Source organism: Rattus norvegicus, chromosome 10 (genome assembly GCF_036323735.1).
Source record: "Rattus norvegicus strain BN/NHsdMcwi chromosome 10, GRCr8, whole genome shotgun sequence".
Taxonomy (NCBI): Eukaryota; Metazoa; Chordata; class Mammalia; order Rodentia; family Muridae; genus Rattus; species Rattus norvegicus.
Window position 1 is genome coordinate 71,021,420 of NC_086028.1, and position 12,082 is coordinate 71,033,501.

Consider the following 12,082-nt stretch of genomic DNA (forward strand, 5'->3'; position numbering starts at 1 on the left):
CTGTCCCTGAAGCAGCGACCTTGTCAGCCCACTGAGGTCTCTCTGCAGACTCTGGCACACATCTGAAGGAAGTGGACCAAGAGCAGCTTTGTTACTCCAGACAAAGTGCTAAAAGAAACAGAAAGAAACAGCAGAGAAAAACCACACGACATCTCGTGTACCCCAGATCCTTTGGATGTTTAATGTGCAGTTTCAACAAGGGACACCCCTGAGTAATACCTCACCTTCAAGACTGCAGCCGTGTTAAACATATGGGCTCGAGTTCCATCCCTTGGAAACCAGCAGCTGTTCTCAGCTTGCCAACCCCAAGTAAACATCGCCTGTGTAGAAGAGTGAGTCTGGAATGGTTGAGTAAAAACCCAAAAGCTGTTTAGGGAGGAAGCAGGGAAAAAATTAACAACAATAAAAGGCCACCCTGAAACAACAGCTAGAAGAGAAAGAAAATTCCATTCCGATAAGCATGTTTTCCTGCCCTCCTTACACTATGCTGTGGGGTACAGATGGCCCCAGAGCAACTTCAGTTTTAAAAGGTTTGGAGGCGACCTTGTCTCCTTACTGAAAACCATACGATTGTCTCAGTTACAGTGATTATTTAATAAAATATAATTATCTGAATAATTCATTTATTTGACTACTCGTCTGTGTCCTCCAGCCACAGAGGCCAGAATGCCAAAGATCAAGTAGATTGGGAAAATAGGAAAATTCTCATTATAAAGACGAAGGGTGGAGGGAAAGGATGGGATACTTGGAATTTCAACGCCGTGGTTTCTATTTATCTGAAATGTCAAGGGCAGTGTAAAATGTATTTTTAAAATGTGTTGCTGTGTGGTTTGTGCCCATTCTTGGCATGGCTATGGTTCTACAGAGGCCATTGTTCTTTGAGGAGTATGAGGGGGTGTCTTTGTCCAATGTGACAAAGAGAGGACTGAGAGGACTGGGCTCCCTTTGTTCCTGTGCGGTGCTGTAAAAGTTGGTTTGAAATTAGGACCTCAGGGAAGGACCTTCAATAGAGAGCTTTCATTTCCTGCCAGCATTTTAATCACTGTGGGGTTTAAAGTGGATGGCCAGCCAGCATAATGGCCCTATGTCTAATAGAACAGCTTGTATTTTGAAGGCCAGTGAAGGGGTCTGTCATCCGCCCAATATTCATCTTCTGTTTCCTGTCCATTTATGAAGACCTCCCACCCTTTAGGTGGCTCTTGCACCATTTTGTAGTGGAACCACTGCGGTTGCTTCTTTAAAGCGGCTGAGTTGGGGTGAAAGCGATGCAGCCAGCATCCGAGGTGGGACAGGTGCTAATTAGACCCAGAGTTGGCAGATGTCCCCATCAGTTTCAAGAATAAAGATTTTGCCAAAGTATAGAACAATAGAAAGGCTAAACTGTAACCCTGTCTCTTCAGAATTATTAGCACTGATTGACTCAATAGGCATCAAGTCACTGCCCCAGTGGAAGGTGGTGTCCATAGTAAATGTCCATGAAGACGAGGGTTTCCCTCTTGTACAAGGCATGAGCAGTGTCTCTCTTATGATGGCTTGTTGACTCTTGAAGCCTCCTTCAGGGAGCCATTTAGAATTTTACCCTCACAGTGTGTTCAGTTATTCAGTACTCTTAACAGAGTGAATGCTGGGGACAAGCTTTGAAAGAAAGAGCCAGCATTAAAAGGCGATGCTTATAAATATGTGCACTATCATGAGCCTATAACCTAGCTACTAGAAAGCGGAAGGCAGTAGTATCACAAGTTCAAAGACACCCTGAGGTACAAAAGAAGACCTATTCTCAAGAGAAAAAATGCCAAGAGGTAATAGTGCATCACCCATCACTCAGGAGGCATAAGGAGGTAGATCTCCAAGTTCGAGACCAGCCTGGTCTACAGAGTAAGTTCAATGATAGCCAAAGCCACACACACACACGGGGGTGGGGGGTGTTAGTGGGTAGAGACACATGGCACCAAGCCTAGTGAGCTCAGCTTGATCTTTGGGACTTCTGCAAGTTGTTCTCTGACATCCACTGGCACAGTGCCATGATGTGCATGTGTACGTACATACATACATGTGTACATACATACAGTGTAAGAGAAAAATAAAGAGGGAAAATCTGAATGTCTTCAGTAATGTCTTGCCTTGTGGCCAAGAGTCAGGTAAGCAAAAGCCTCAGTGCCACTAACTCAGCATGTTGAACACTAGTCACTGAACGTTCTCTGTGACCAGCTGTTACAGAGGATCACAAGGTGTTTTTCTAGCTGAGTAATTAATTACATACTGAATGCCTGGACCTGAAGGACCTTCTCAGCTCCTAGTACCCCTAGCCATCCCTCAGCCAGAAGTGCCTAGGGAGATGGAGATCCCATTTTCTCAGGACTTCCTTCTTTCAAAGTAAAGATGGGTTTCTCACCGAACGATGAAGGGATATATAGCCCCCATTCTTCAAAAGTAAAAGGATTTGCTCACTGCCTGTCTGTCATGGGTCATTGGTTCCTCCTTACCCTGAAGAGAGAAGGGGAGGGTCATTGAGGAGACCTTCTCATGTCCTCAGAGGATCCCCTCAGCTCTACCTCTCTCTCTGTAATCAAAAGCCATTGCCTGCTTTGGTTGTGATACATATGGTCACCAAAGGTCATCTCCCTATTCCTTGTATTTGTGATTGAAGGCTGTTGAAATCCAGTTTCAGGGTATGAACAAGATAGCTGCACCAACACAGGATGTGAATCCAGTTTCCCAGCAACCATGGACAAACCTTGTTGTGGCAACGTGGCCCTCTAATCCCAGCACCAATTGTGGGGTTTTCTAGCCACCAGCCTTGCCAAAAACTGACAAGCTCCAGATTCAGTGAGTGACTCCATATGGAATAAGGCAGAGAACAACCAGTGTAGAGTTGCAATTTCTTCCTCTTCACATATACATGCTATGCGTATGATCACATCCTCATACACACGTGTACCACATACATATGCACACACTGTAAGTATATTTGTTAGGTATGTGTGTGTATGTGTTCTTAAGGTGCTCCAGAGATCGCCCAGTGGTAGTCCAGGCACAAGAACATGTGTTCAGTCCCCATAACCCATCTGTGAAATGCTGAGCATTGTGGTAACCTTGCCCAGGGGAAGCAGAGACAGAGCTCTGTAGCTCACTAGCCAGCCAGTGTAGCCTACTCAGTGAGTTCCAGGCCAATGAAAGGCTCTGTCCCAAGCACAAAACAAAGCAGGTAGACTGCTCAATCCCTTAGGAATGACATAGGTTGTCATCTAACCTCTGCGCACACAAATGTGCACTTACACACATGCAAATCAGTCTATGTTAAAAATAAAATATAGCCAGGTGGTGGTGGTACACGCCTTTAATCTCAGAACTCAGGAATCAGAGGCAGGTGGACAAGCTCAAGGCCAGTCTTGTCTACAAAGCTAATTGCAATACACAAAGAAACCCTGTCTAAAAGGATGATAGATAGATAGATAGATAGATAGATAGATAGATAGATAGATAGATAGATAGATAGATAGATGATAGAAAAAAGATATGGATGTTGTAATACATACATGATGGATGGATGGATGGATGGATGGATGGATGGATGGATGGATGGATGGATGGATAGATCCATAGATATGGTTTTCAGTACTGGGAGCCTCTTCTCTGGTCTCTTTGACTTCATTCCTCCTGTCTCTGGCTGCAATTGTCCTGGTATCCAAGTTGACCCCCTTTGTGTTAGCCTCCCTCGGATGAGTAGCTTCTGGAAAACTAATGTGAATTGAGTGTTGCTCCCAGTAAGAGCAGCAGGCTGAATAGCATGCTGTGCCAGAGTAAAGGTGGCTGGGGAGAGCAGGCAGGCTCTCCCAAGGTCGGTCTTGCATAAGTGCCTTGGTCTAGTAGAAATTTGCAGTGTTAGACTGAGGATGTTCTCTCTTAGTTCATCCCCCCCCCCCCAAAATGCCCCTGACATTTCAGCCAAGGGACTATCATTGTCTTCATAGCCGTCTGCTCCCACACAGAAAATGCTGTGATCAACTACTCAACAGTTCCTGTATGACTCAGAGTATGTTTGCTGGGTTAAATGTTTGGGCATAGGTTTAAAGAGAAAGCTGCCCACCAGAGCAGGGCCTTGGCATCAAGAGTGTTGCCAAAGACTTGACTATAATCCATTTCATTCACTGTTACAGTTTGCTGTGTGGGTGTTTCCACAATGTGGGAAACTCACTTCATTGAAGAGTCTGAATATTTTGTAAGGATGTGAAGATTATGAATACTCTCTGAGACCATGAGGAGGAACAAAGCAGCTAATGTTAGTAAGAACTGGGATACTGTTGTTCTCCACCATTTGTAGGACTCAATAAGAATATTCTAGACTTGACAGATTTATATGCTCAACTTGCTCCTTAAAGATTGTATATATGGTAACCTGGGAAGAGCTCTGTTGTATGGGAAACGCATCTTTGTTGACACTTAAGTAGTTCTAACATAAGAAGGTGCATCAATGAAACCAACACTATCTAGAAAGAAGAAAGTTCTTTGTCTTGAGCTACCTGGACTCATCTGTGGTGGGAGCATGAACACCATGAGGCAGCTGGAATGTCAACTTTACTGCTGTGACACAGTGAGACTGTGGTGGATCTCCAGGTTCAGGCTCAGCACCTCTTGTAAACCACCGTGGGAAACGTATTGGCTTTGTGGTTGCCCCTTTTGTAGCCAGTAGCATTTGGCTGGCTTTGTTTCTCCAGGCTCCCTCCAAGAGGTTTACCAATATCTCTATGTTCTTCACCCGCTTCTTGTCCCCATTCTTTCCAGATGGGTAATCCCTGCTTTATTGTATGTGTACAGGTGCTCTTACATTCAGAACAGAATCCTAGCTCAATAGAAATGTCTTTGATGCAGATTTGTCTAACCATAGGAAATTTAAAGCAGGCTAGTGCCATGACTATCTTACCTCAGGTTTCTGCAGAGGATGTTTCTTTTTTGCTGTTGCTTTATTTTTCTTTATTTGAAATAGGGGTCTTACTCTGTTGGCGCCAAACTGGCCTCAAACTCATTATGTGGCCCGACCTGCTGTAAAACACACAGCCCAGGCTCTCCAGTGCCTCTCGGTTTTTAAAAAGTAATGAACATTGGGAAATCATCATTATAGACAGAGGGACAGAGAAGAGATTAAAATTCACAGATTTAGAGTTTTCAGGTTATGGTTTAATGCAGCATGGGTGCAGATCTGGACTCCCAGCAGGTAGGAAGGAAACAGCCAGAAGAGAATTGAATGAGGTATTCAAGTCTGCCTCTGCCCTTCTGTAACTGCCCCAGTGTTACAAGAAAGACCTGAACTGATGTGGCAGGAGGCAGTGAGGACCAGTGAGGAGGGAGGGCAGCGGAGACTCCCAGACTGGAAGGCAAGGAGAGTAGGGGCCTCCAGTGATGGCTGAACTCAGGAAGTTCTTTGAGAAATTCTGTAAACCTCTCGAGGCTCCTTCTAAAGCCAGTTCCAAAGCTTATTCCAACTATAGGGACATTTTAATAGACTGTCTTTAGAATTAACTCATTAGTGGCTTTTCTGGAAAAGGCTAAAAGGTAAGTACTCAGACGAGTGTGCCCTGATAACTGTGTGCTAACGGTGAGCAGCATCTAGCAGGAGCCGAGGCGTTGGCTTCATCTCAGACTTCCCACCTGCATGTACTTCAGGCACAGCCCACCCTCAAGAAACAGCCCACACAACGAACGGTGAAGTGCCTTCCAGTAACAGATGGAAATTAACGGACTAATCGGGAGAGCTGGAGAGCTGGAGCAGATAAGCAGAAAATATAAGTAACCAGGATTAATTTCACATATTGTCTATTATTCTTGTTCCCTTAATCAGTCCTTGAGTTGATCTAATTCTTTTCAGCTTAGGGAGCTGGCTGAGCTCCCTGAGAATCGGGGACAGGGATAAATTTCACCTATACCCAGTGCTTTAACTCTCATGAGAGGGAGCAGGCATCTTCTGGAGTGCAGTGGTAGGAGAGGCTGTGTCAGGAGTCACCGGGATCACAGGACCAATACAATAGCTAGCTTGTTGACTCTTGCCCTGAGTAGGGAGCCTACATTCAACACTTCATGTCTCCATTATTTTCATTTTTATTTACTTTTCTGCTTATTTTATTTTTGAGATGGGGTATTGCTGTGCTGTCCAAGTTGTCCTTGAACTCCTTGGCACAGGCGGTCCTCCCACCTCAGCCTCCTGAACACTTGAGACGTCACTACGCCCTGTGTTCAGTCTCGTGTTTCGGGGAGCATCTAAACTAGAGGACACGTAGTTCCCTCCTAGGTCTTTAGCAATTTTATTGATGTATCACTTGAGATCCCTCTAAGTGTCAGACCCCTCCATGGAGTGGAGCCAGCATCCCCTGTGCTGGTGATGCCGAGAGGTGCCTCTTTACGTGGGTTTAGGGTACTCAATGGCAAACTGAAATGGCTATGTTTGAGGTAAGGATGGAAGTGTGCCTTCTGTACTCCGTCCTCACATTGTACTAGCCCGTCAGTTCTGTTCACTCAGGCTCCAGCCATCGTAAATGCCATCTCTAAAAGCAATAATTTTCAACCTGGACTCAATACAGGAATTTCACAAGGATTCCAGAAAGCCCCCATTCCTAGTGTGCACTCAGGTTGATTTGTTTGTTTAATGTGTTTGGTGTTTTGCCTGCATGTGAATATGTGTACCACGTGTGTATGGTGGAAAACTACCATTAGCTTTTAACAATGTCTTCCACATTGATGATAGGAAAAGTCTAGATTCCTAAAAAGAATAGATTGCTTTTCCACCTGGCCAGCTTCCAGTCTCTGTGATGGTTTGGAAGCATTTGTGAGGAATATTGTGCTCAGAAGTTACTGTGGCTCAGACAATTTGGCTTGCCCCCATAATGTAAATTATATGCACCCTTTCTTGAGAAAGAAAGATAAACAGGAAGTAAGAGCGGAAGCACTCTTCATCCCATCCTGGTTATTTGACCCACCGAAGGAATGGGTAAATCCTGGACACACTCCAAATTTCCACATTTTTATTCCATTAGGTTTTTGTTTTGTTTTGTTTTCAGACTTGGTGCCATTAACCAGATTCCTCGGAAGAGGGGGGTCTGCTTGAGAAAGGTTTTCCTTCATCATGTACCATCCCAGGCTGCTTTGCCTGTATTCACCTACGCCTTCCCTCCCTTCTGTTCCTTAATGTGGTTGTAAAACACCCTAGTTATATGTTCAGATGTCAGGCTTCTTTAAACATATATTGGTGGCAGACCTCATGCTATCACTGAGACTTTCACGGTTTTGTGTGGATGCTGCCATAAGAAGTCCCTGATGATTTAGGTAGAGTTTGTGGATTATCTGACCTTGTCCAAGTCGTTCCCCCTTTAATATTGTGGTTTCAGTCCATCCATGGCATCACAATATTGAACCACCCACGACAAGGAGAGCCCAGGCAATTAAAGGAGGAAACGTCCAGATTAAAACTGGCTTTACCCTCATTGGTTTATCAAGCCTTTCTCCATTTCTATCCTCTCCTATTTCCCTGTGGGTGGGCCACTGTGAATCCATTACTACAGTGGCTACTGCTAGTAACATTCCAAAAATCAGGCCATGTGTTAGCTGGAGACTTGAGACTGAGGATTTTCTTCAGATTGTTGCGATTAGTTTAAATTCTTGTAACAAGGTAGAAAATAGCCCAGCTTTTTTCTTATTTTCTGTTCTTAGAGCCAGAGAAAAGGGCCTTTTGCAATGCTGGGCATTGAATTCAGGGTCTCTCACATGTTGTGCAAGTGTTCTAACCAGTGAACTGCACCACCCAGCCCAAGAAGAAAAGACTCTTGAGACCTTCATCTGCTCAGTGTCTGATAAAGTTTATGGAAATACACTCCTGCATGCAAAGCTACAAAGAGAAGTTGCATTGCATTTTCATTATTTTGCTACTGGTCACTTCTCACTAAAGAGGGTCAGCATCAGGTCTGCCCAGTATTTGAGAAAGCCTGGCATTTTTTGTTAGGCAAGAAAGATGTCCGGCTGATAGGCTTAATGTCTTCGTTCTATTCTCCTAATTTGTTTGTGATAAAACAGCTGCTTCTTGGGGACTGGAGAGATGGCACCACGATCAAGAGTACACATGCTTCTTGCAGAGGACCCAAGTTTGGTCCCCTGTACACACATCAGGTAGTCACAACTGTCTGCAAAACCCCCATCCCCAATATATACAAGTGCACGTGATTTTTATAAAATCTTTCTAAAAAGCCACCTCTTATATTATGTGATAACATCTCAGGTCTCCATGTGCTGTGAGAACAGGAGCTCAGCTAGGATTGCCATGGGTCCCAATGTACCTATGCCCTGGTTTCATTTGTTGTGCCAGGGTGGATATGTCCTTCCTACTACTTCCTGCCCCAGGGAACTTAAAAAAGAATTACTACTGTGTGTGACTGACTGTCCTGTTGTTGTGTTAAGATACCTCTAGACAGACCAGCTTGAAGAAGAAGGTTCATGTTGCTTTACCCTACCAGAAATGTAATGTCTGCAGTGGCAAGGAAAGCCCAGGACGAGCAGGAAGTGACTGGTCACATTCTATCAGCACACAGGACACAGAACAGGCAGTGGAGCACGGCTCTGTCACATCAAAGCAAGGCTCTGCCTCCTAAATATTCCATAACTCTGCCACCAACACTGCCACCAACTGGGGAGCGGATGTCTTAATCTATGCGTCCATGGAGGTCATTACAATGATATCAGGCTCCTCGCATCTATCACGTGCATCCTGTTGCTCGGTACAGCTTGTTACTTGACTACAATAACAGACATCTTCATTCTTTGTTTACCCACAATGCGTATCTAGAATTACACTTCTGAGGTCTATAATGAAATTTTGATAGATAATCAGAAACATCTCAAGTATGAAATCAAGTGGGTTTTAAACCCCTCAGTGATCATGGACTTTCCTCATGGGTGGTAAAGATTAGATAGGTGATGCTCACACCCCTTGTCTTCTAGATATGTTATTTCTGATTTAAAAAACACCAACTCTATTCAGAAATGTCACATTTCAGTGGTGCCCAGCAGTGTCCTAAGTAAGAACATCATGAGGTGTATAGGGCAGGAGTTTTCAGTCACCCCGTGTGTAAATTGAAGACTTGGGGGGCAGCTCTTGACCCAGATCTTTCTCTCCCGAAGGGGGGCCCTGCCTTGGTCCCTGAATACCCACACCAGCAGTGCTGCCAGCTCAGAGAGTCTATGAAATTTTGATGTAGAAATTAGGTTGTTGCTTATCTCGTACCTTCCTGCTCATAGTATTGACAGCACTGGAATTGCTAGAGGCAGATAGCATCTCTGTGAGGGCTGGGCTGTTTCAGCTTTCCGCTGCTGACAACATCAGAAGTGTTTTAACAGGGTTTTAATGGGCAGCCCCTGTAGATCCTTGGAGGGTTGCAAATAGCTGCCGTGAGAAACCATCTCCGCTGTTCTGGGCTGACATGCCCTCTTTTCTCATCCGTCCAACTGCCGCTTATTTAGATGGTCGCCTTCCTGGTGACAAGCACTTCTTATTTGGGCTGTGGAGGGCTAGGGCTTGAATTCCAGCGATGTGAGTGTGATATAACAAAGGAAAGGTCTTCTAAGGACGATTTCTTTCCATCCTGATGGGGGCAGGGAAAAAAGGGGGGGTCACATGGGGTACACATAGGGCAAGAAATAGGGTCTAGTTAGAAAAACATCTGCTGTTCCCAGAACTTTCAGAGAAAAATCTTGGTGTGTCATTGCAACTGAAGTTTCCATTTTTGATGGAGTCACAGGAGTCTACCGACTGCCATTCTTAAAGCCCATTTTGTAGCTCACCCAGTCTGAACATTTATTTCATGGCTGCCAGGCATGCAAAGGAGGAAAGCTACATCTCCATACGAGGCGATGCCTGTGGGGTTTTCTCTCATCTTAGGTCCAGTCCTGAGAGGCAAAGCAGGCTGTGTCCACTTGGATTCTGTTATCTCAGTCAGCAACATCAGATCCTAGGATGAAGAATGGGTGGCTGCTCTCCCTAGAATCCTTCTTACCAAAACAGTGGCATAGTGAAGTGAGGTGAGAGTGACCCAGGCTGATTCCCTGCCAGCCACACCAGAGTTCTCACACCTGCACCAAAGAACAGCAGAGCAGCCACCAAGGAACCAGGGTGAAAATGGAAGAAAATGGTGGCAAAGCCTAGTCAAGAGGGACCTCTGGAAGAAAGGTGTGTGCCCTGCCTCTAGGAGGTGTGTGCACTCACTGTGGGATCCAGGGTCTGGGAGGTCCCGTGGGGTCAGACCCCACAACTGACATTGTTTCTCTGCATTGCTTTTCTTCTCAGAGGCACTGTCTGGCAGCTTCTCAGTGAGAGCTAAGAACATTCCCTCCTAAGTGTCAGAGCCAGACCCTTCACTTCAGGCTCTACCTACTTAGAATTGGTTTTTATCATTATCACTCTCGGCAGCGTTTTCAGGCTGCCTGAGAAAAGGCTCCTGTCAGACACTTAGGGCCATTTCATAGTGTCCTCGTTCTAAAGCACGCTGACAGTCTTGGGTTATCGTCTGCCCTTTGGAGATTTAAGATTCTTAACTGTTGTCACCAGCAGAGGCATGACTTTAGCTATTAAGAGATAAATCTGATTATCGAGACTAGAAGGCAAAAGAAGCCATTACACCTCTGGGCTGTGTTCTCAGATTCTTGGAAAACCTAAGCCTTGTCTGCACTTCACATTCTTACATTGAGCACTCCTTCTAAAGCTGGGGTACTGATCCTGGGGTACTTCTAGAACTGTTACAGCCCCTACCCCCCAACTATGAACATGGAAAAGGTCCTGTGAGATGTGCCTGGCTTGGGATCCTTTGCAAGGCACCTTGTAAAGAAAACAAGCCAGTTGCTATGGTGAATACTTGTTTAATCTCAGCCTTAGGAGGCGGAGGCAGGCAGATCTCTGTAAATTCAAAGCTAGCCTCATCTACTTAGTGAGTTCAGGTCAGCCAGAGCTACATAGTAAGACCCTAATTTGCCATTGTGTACATGTAACTGGCATTCACTAAATGTGGATTTTAGGGAAACTGTGAGCTGTCAGGCTGGTTTGGGCTCTCCTGCCCCAGCCTTCCTTGCTGGAACATTACAGAGGCAACTGAATCCACCTCAGTACATCTCCCACTGAACGTGGGGAGAAAATTATTAAAGCAAGAACCCCTTTATTCAAATATGAACCTTTAAGCCTACTCACCCACCCAAGAACAAGATCTTTCCAAGTCATGTATACCTCCTAGCACATCCCTCTAGCTCCGCCTGAAACTCAAGGGTAGCCAAGGCTGCAGTGTGTTAATGACTGCAATGCTCATGTGAATCAGAAGGCACTGTTGCAAAGCTTTCTGCCCCACCCTATCGCTCCTACAGCCTTTCGGTTGTGTTCTCTAGAACTTGACAGAGGTTTCACCTGTTGTAATGTTACTAATGGGATGACTGTTGAGTTAGTAAAGGAATGGGGCAGAAAAGACAGATGCATCAAGAAAAAAGGCAACGGTGGCAGCATGTCTCCAGCAGACCAAGACAGGAAAGCACAAGTGGGGCGCCAGAGGGAAAGGACGAGGACTAAGGGCCTGTGAGCCTAGGAACTTACAGAGGCTTGTCAGACCAGAGTCACTGTCAAGAAGCTACATCCTTAGCTTAGAACAGCTTTGACCAGGCAGCATGGTCTGGGCCCTCTTTCTCCAGGTCCCAATTTTCTTTGTAAAAATGAAAATGTAGTCTTTCCTCAGTGGAGGGGGGTGGAGACAGAGACAGACAGAGAGAGACAGACAGAGAGAGACTGACCAGCTCTATATTGCCTGAGGTGGAAATGTCCTTGTCCCTCTGATGTCTCCCTGTAAAATGTCATTCTCCGGCCTCATGTCACTCAAGAAGAGTAATTTTCCATTTTTATCCTGTGACCCACTATTCTTGGATAAGGGGAAGCAGGGTGCTCTGTGACCCCAGGCTGGTAGATGTTTGGGTTTGTTTGGCTGGCTTTATTTTGGTTCTGACCTTAGTACCAGCCCTGAGTTTTCACGGAGCCCCTGGGTTCTGCCTCCCAGCTGCTGGGATCACAGGTGTG

The 12,082-nt window shown here is 45.4% G+C and overlaps 2 protein-coding genes across 16 annotated transcripts in view; one reads left to right on the top strand and one right to left on the bottom strand.

Moving 5' to 3' along the window:
* LOC134480843 (large ribosomal subunit protein eL21-like) overlaps positions 1-12,082 on the bottom strand; it is a 1,068,210-nt gene that overhangs the window by 413,251 nt on the left and 642,877 nt on the right. The gene's annotated exons all lie outside the window — the stretch shown is intronic.
* Bcas3 (BCAS3, microtubule associated cell migration factor) overlaps positions 1-12,082 on the top strand; it is a 459,409-nt gene that overhangs the window by 310,336 nt on the left and 136,991 nt on the right. The window contains exon 24 of one of the 15 annotated variants that reach the window (XR_010055215.1): positions 1-12,082. This exon is cut by the window's right edge and continues 17,786 nt beyond it. The exons of the other annotated variants lie outside the window; for them this stretch is intronic. The gene's annotated coding sequence lies outside the window, so the exon portion shown is untranslated. 15 annotated transcript variants of the gene reach the window in all.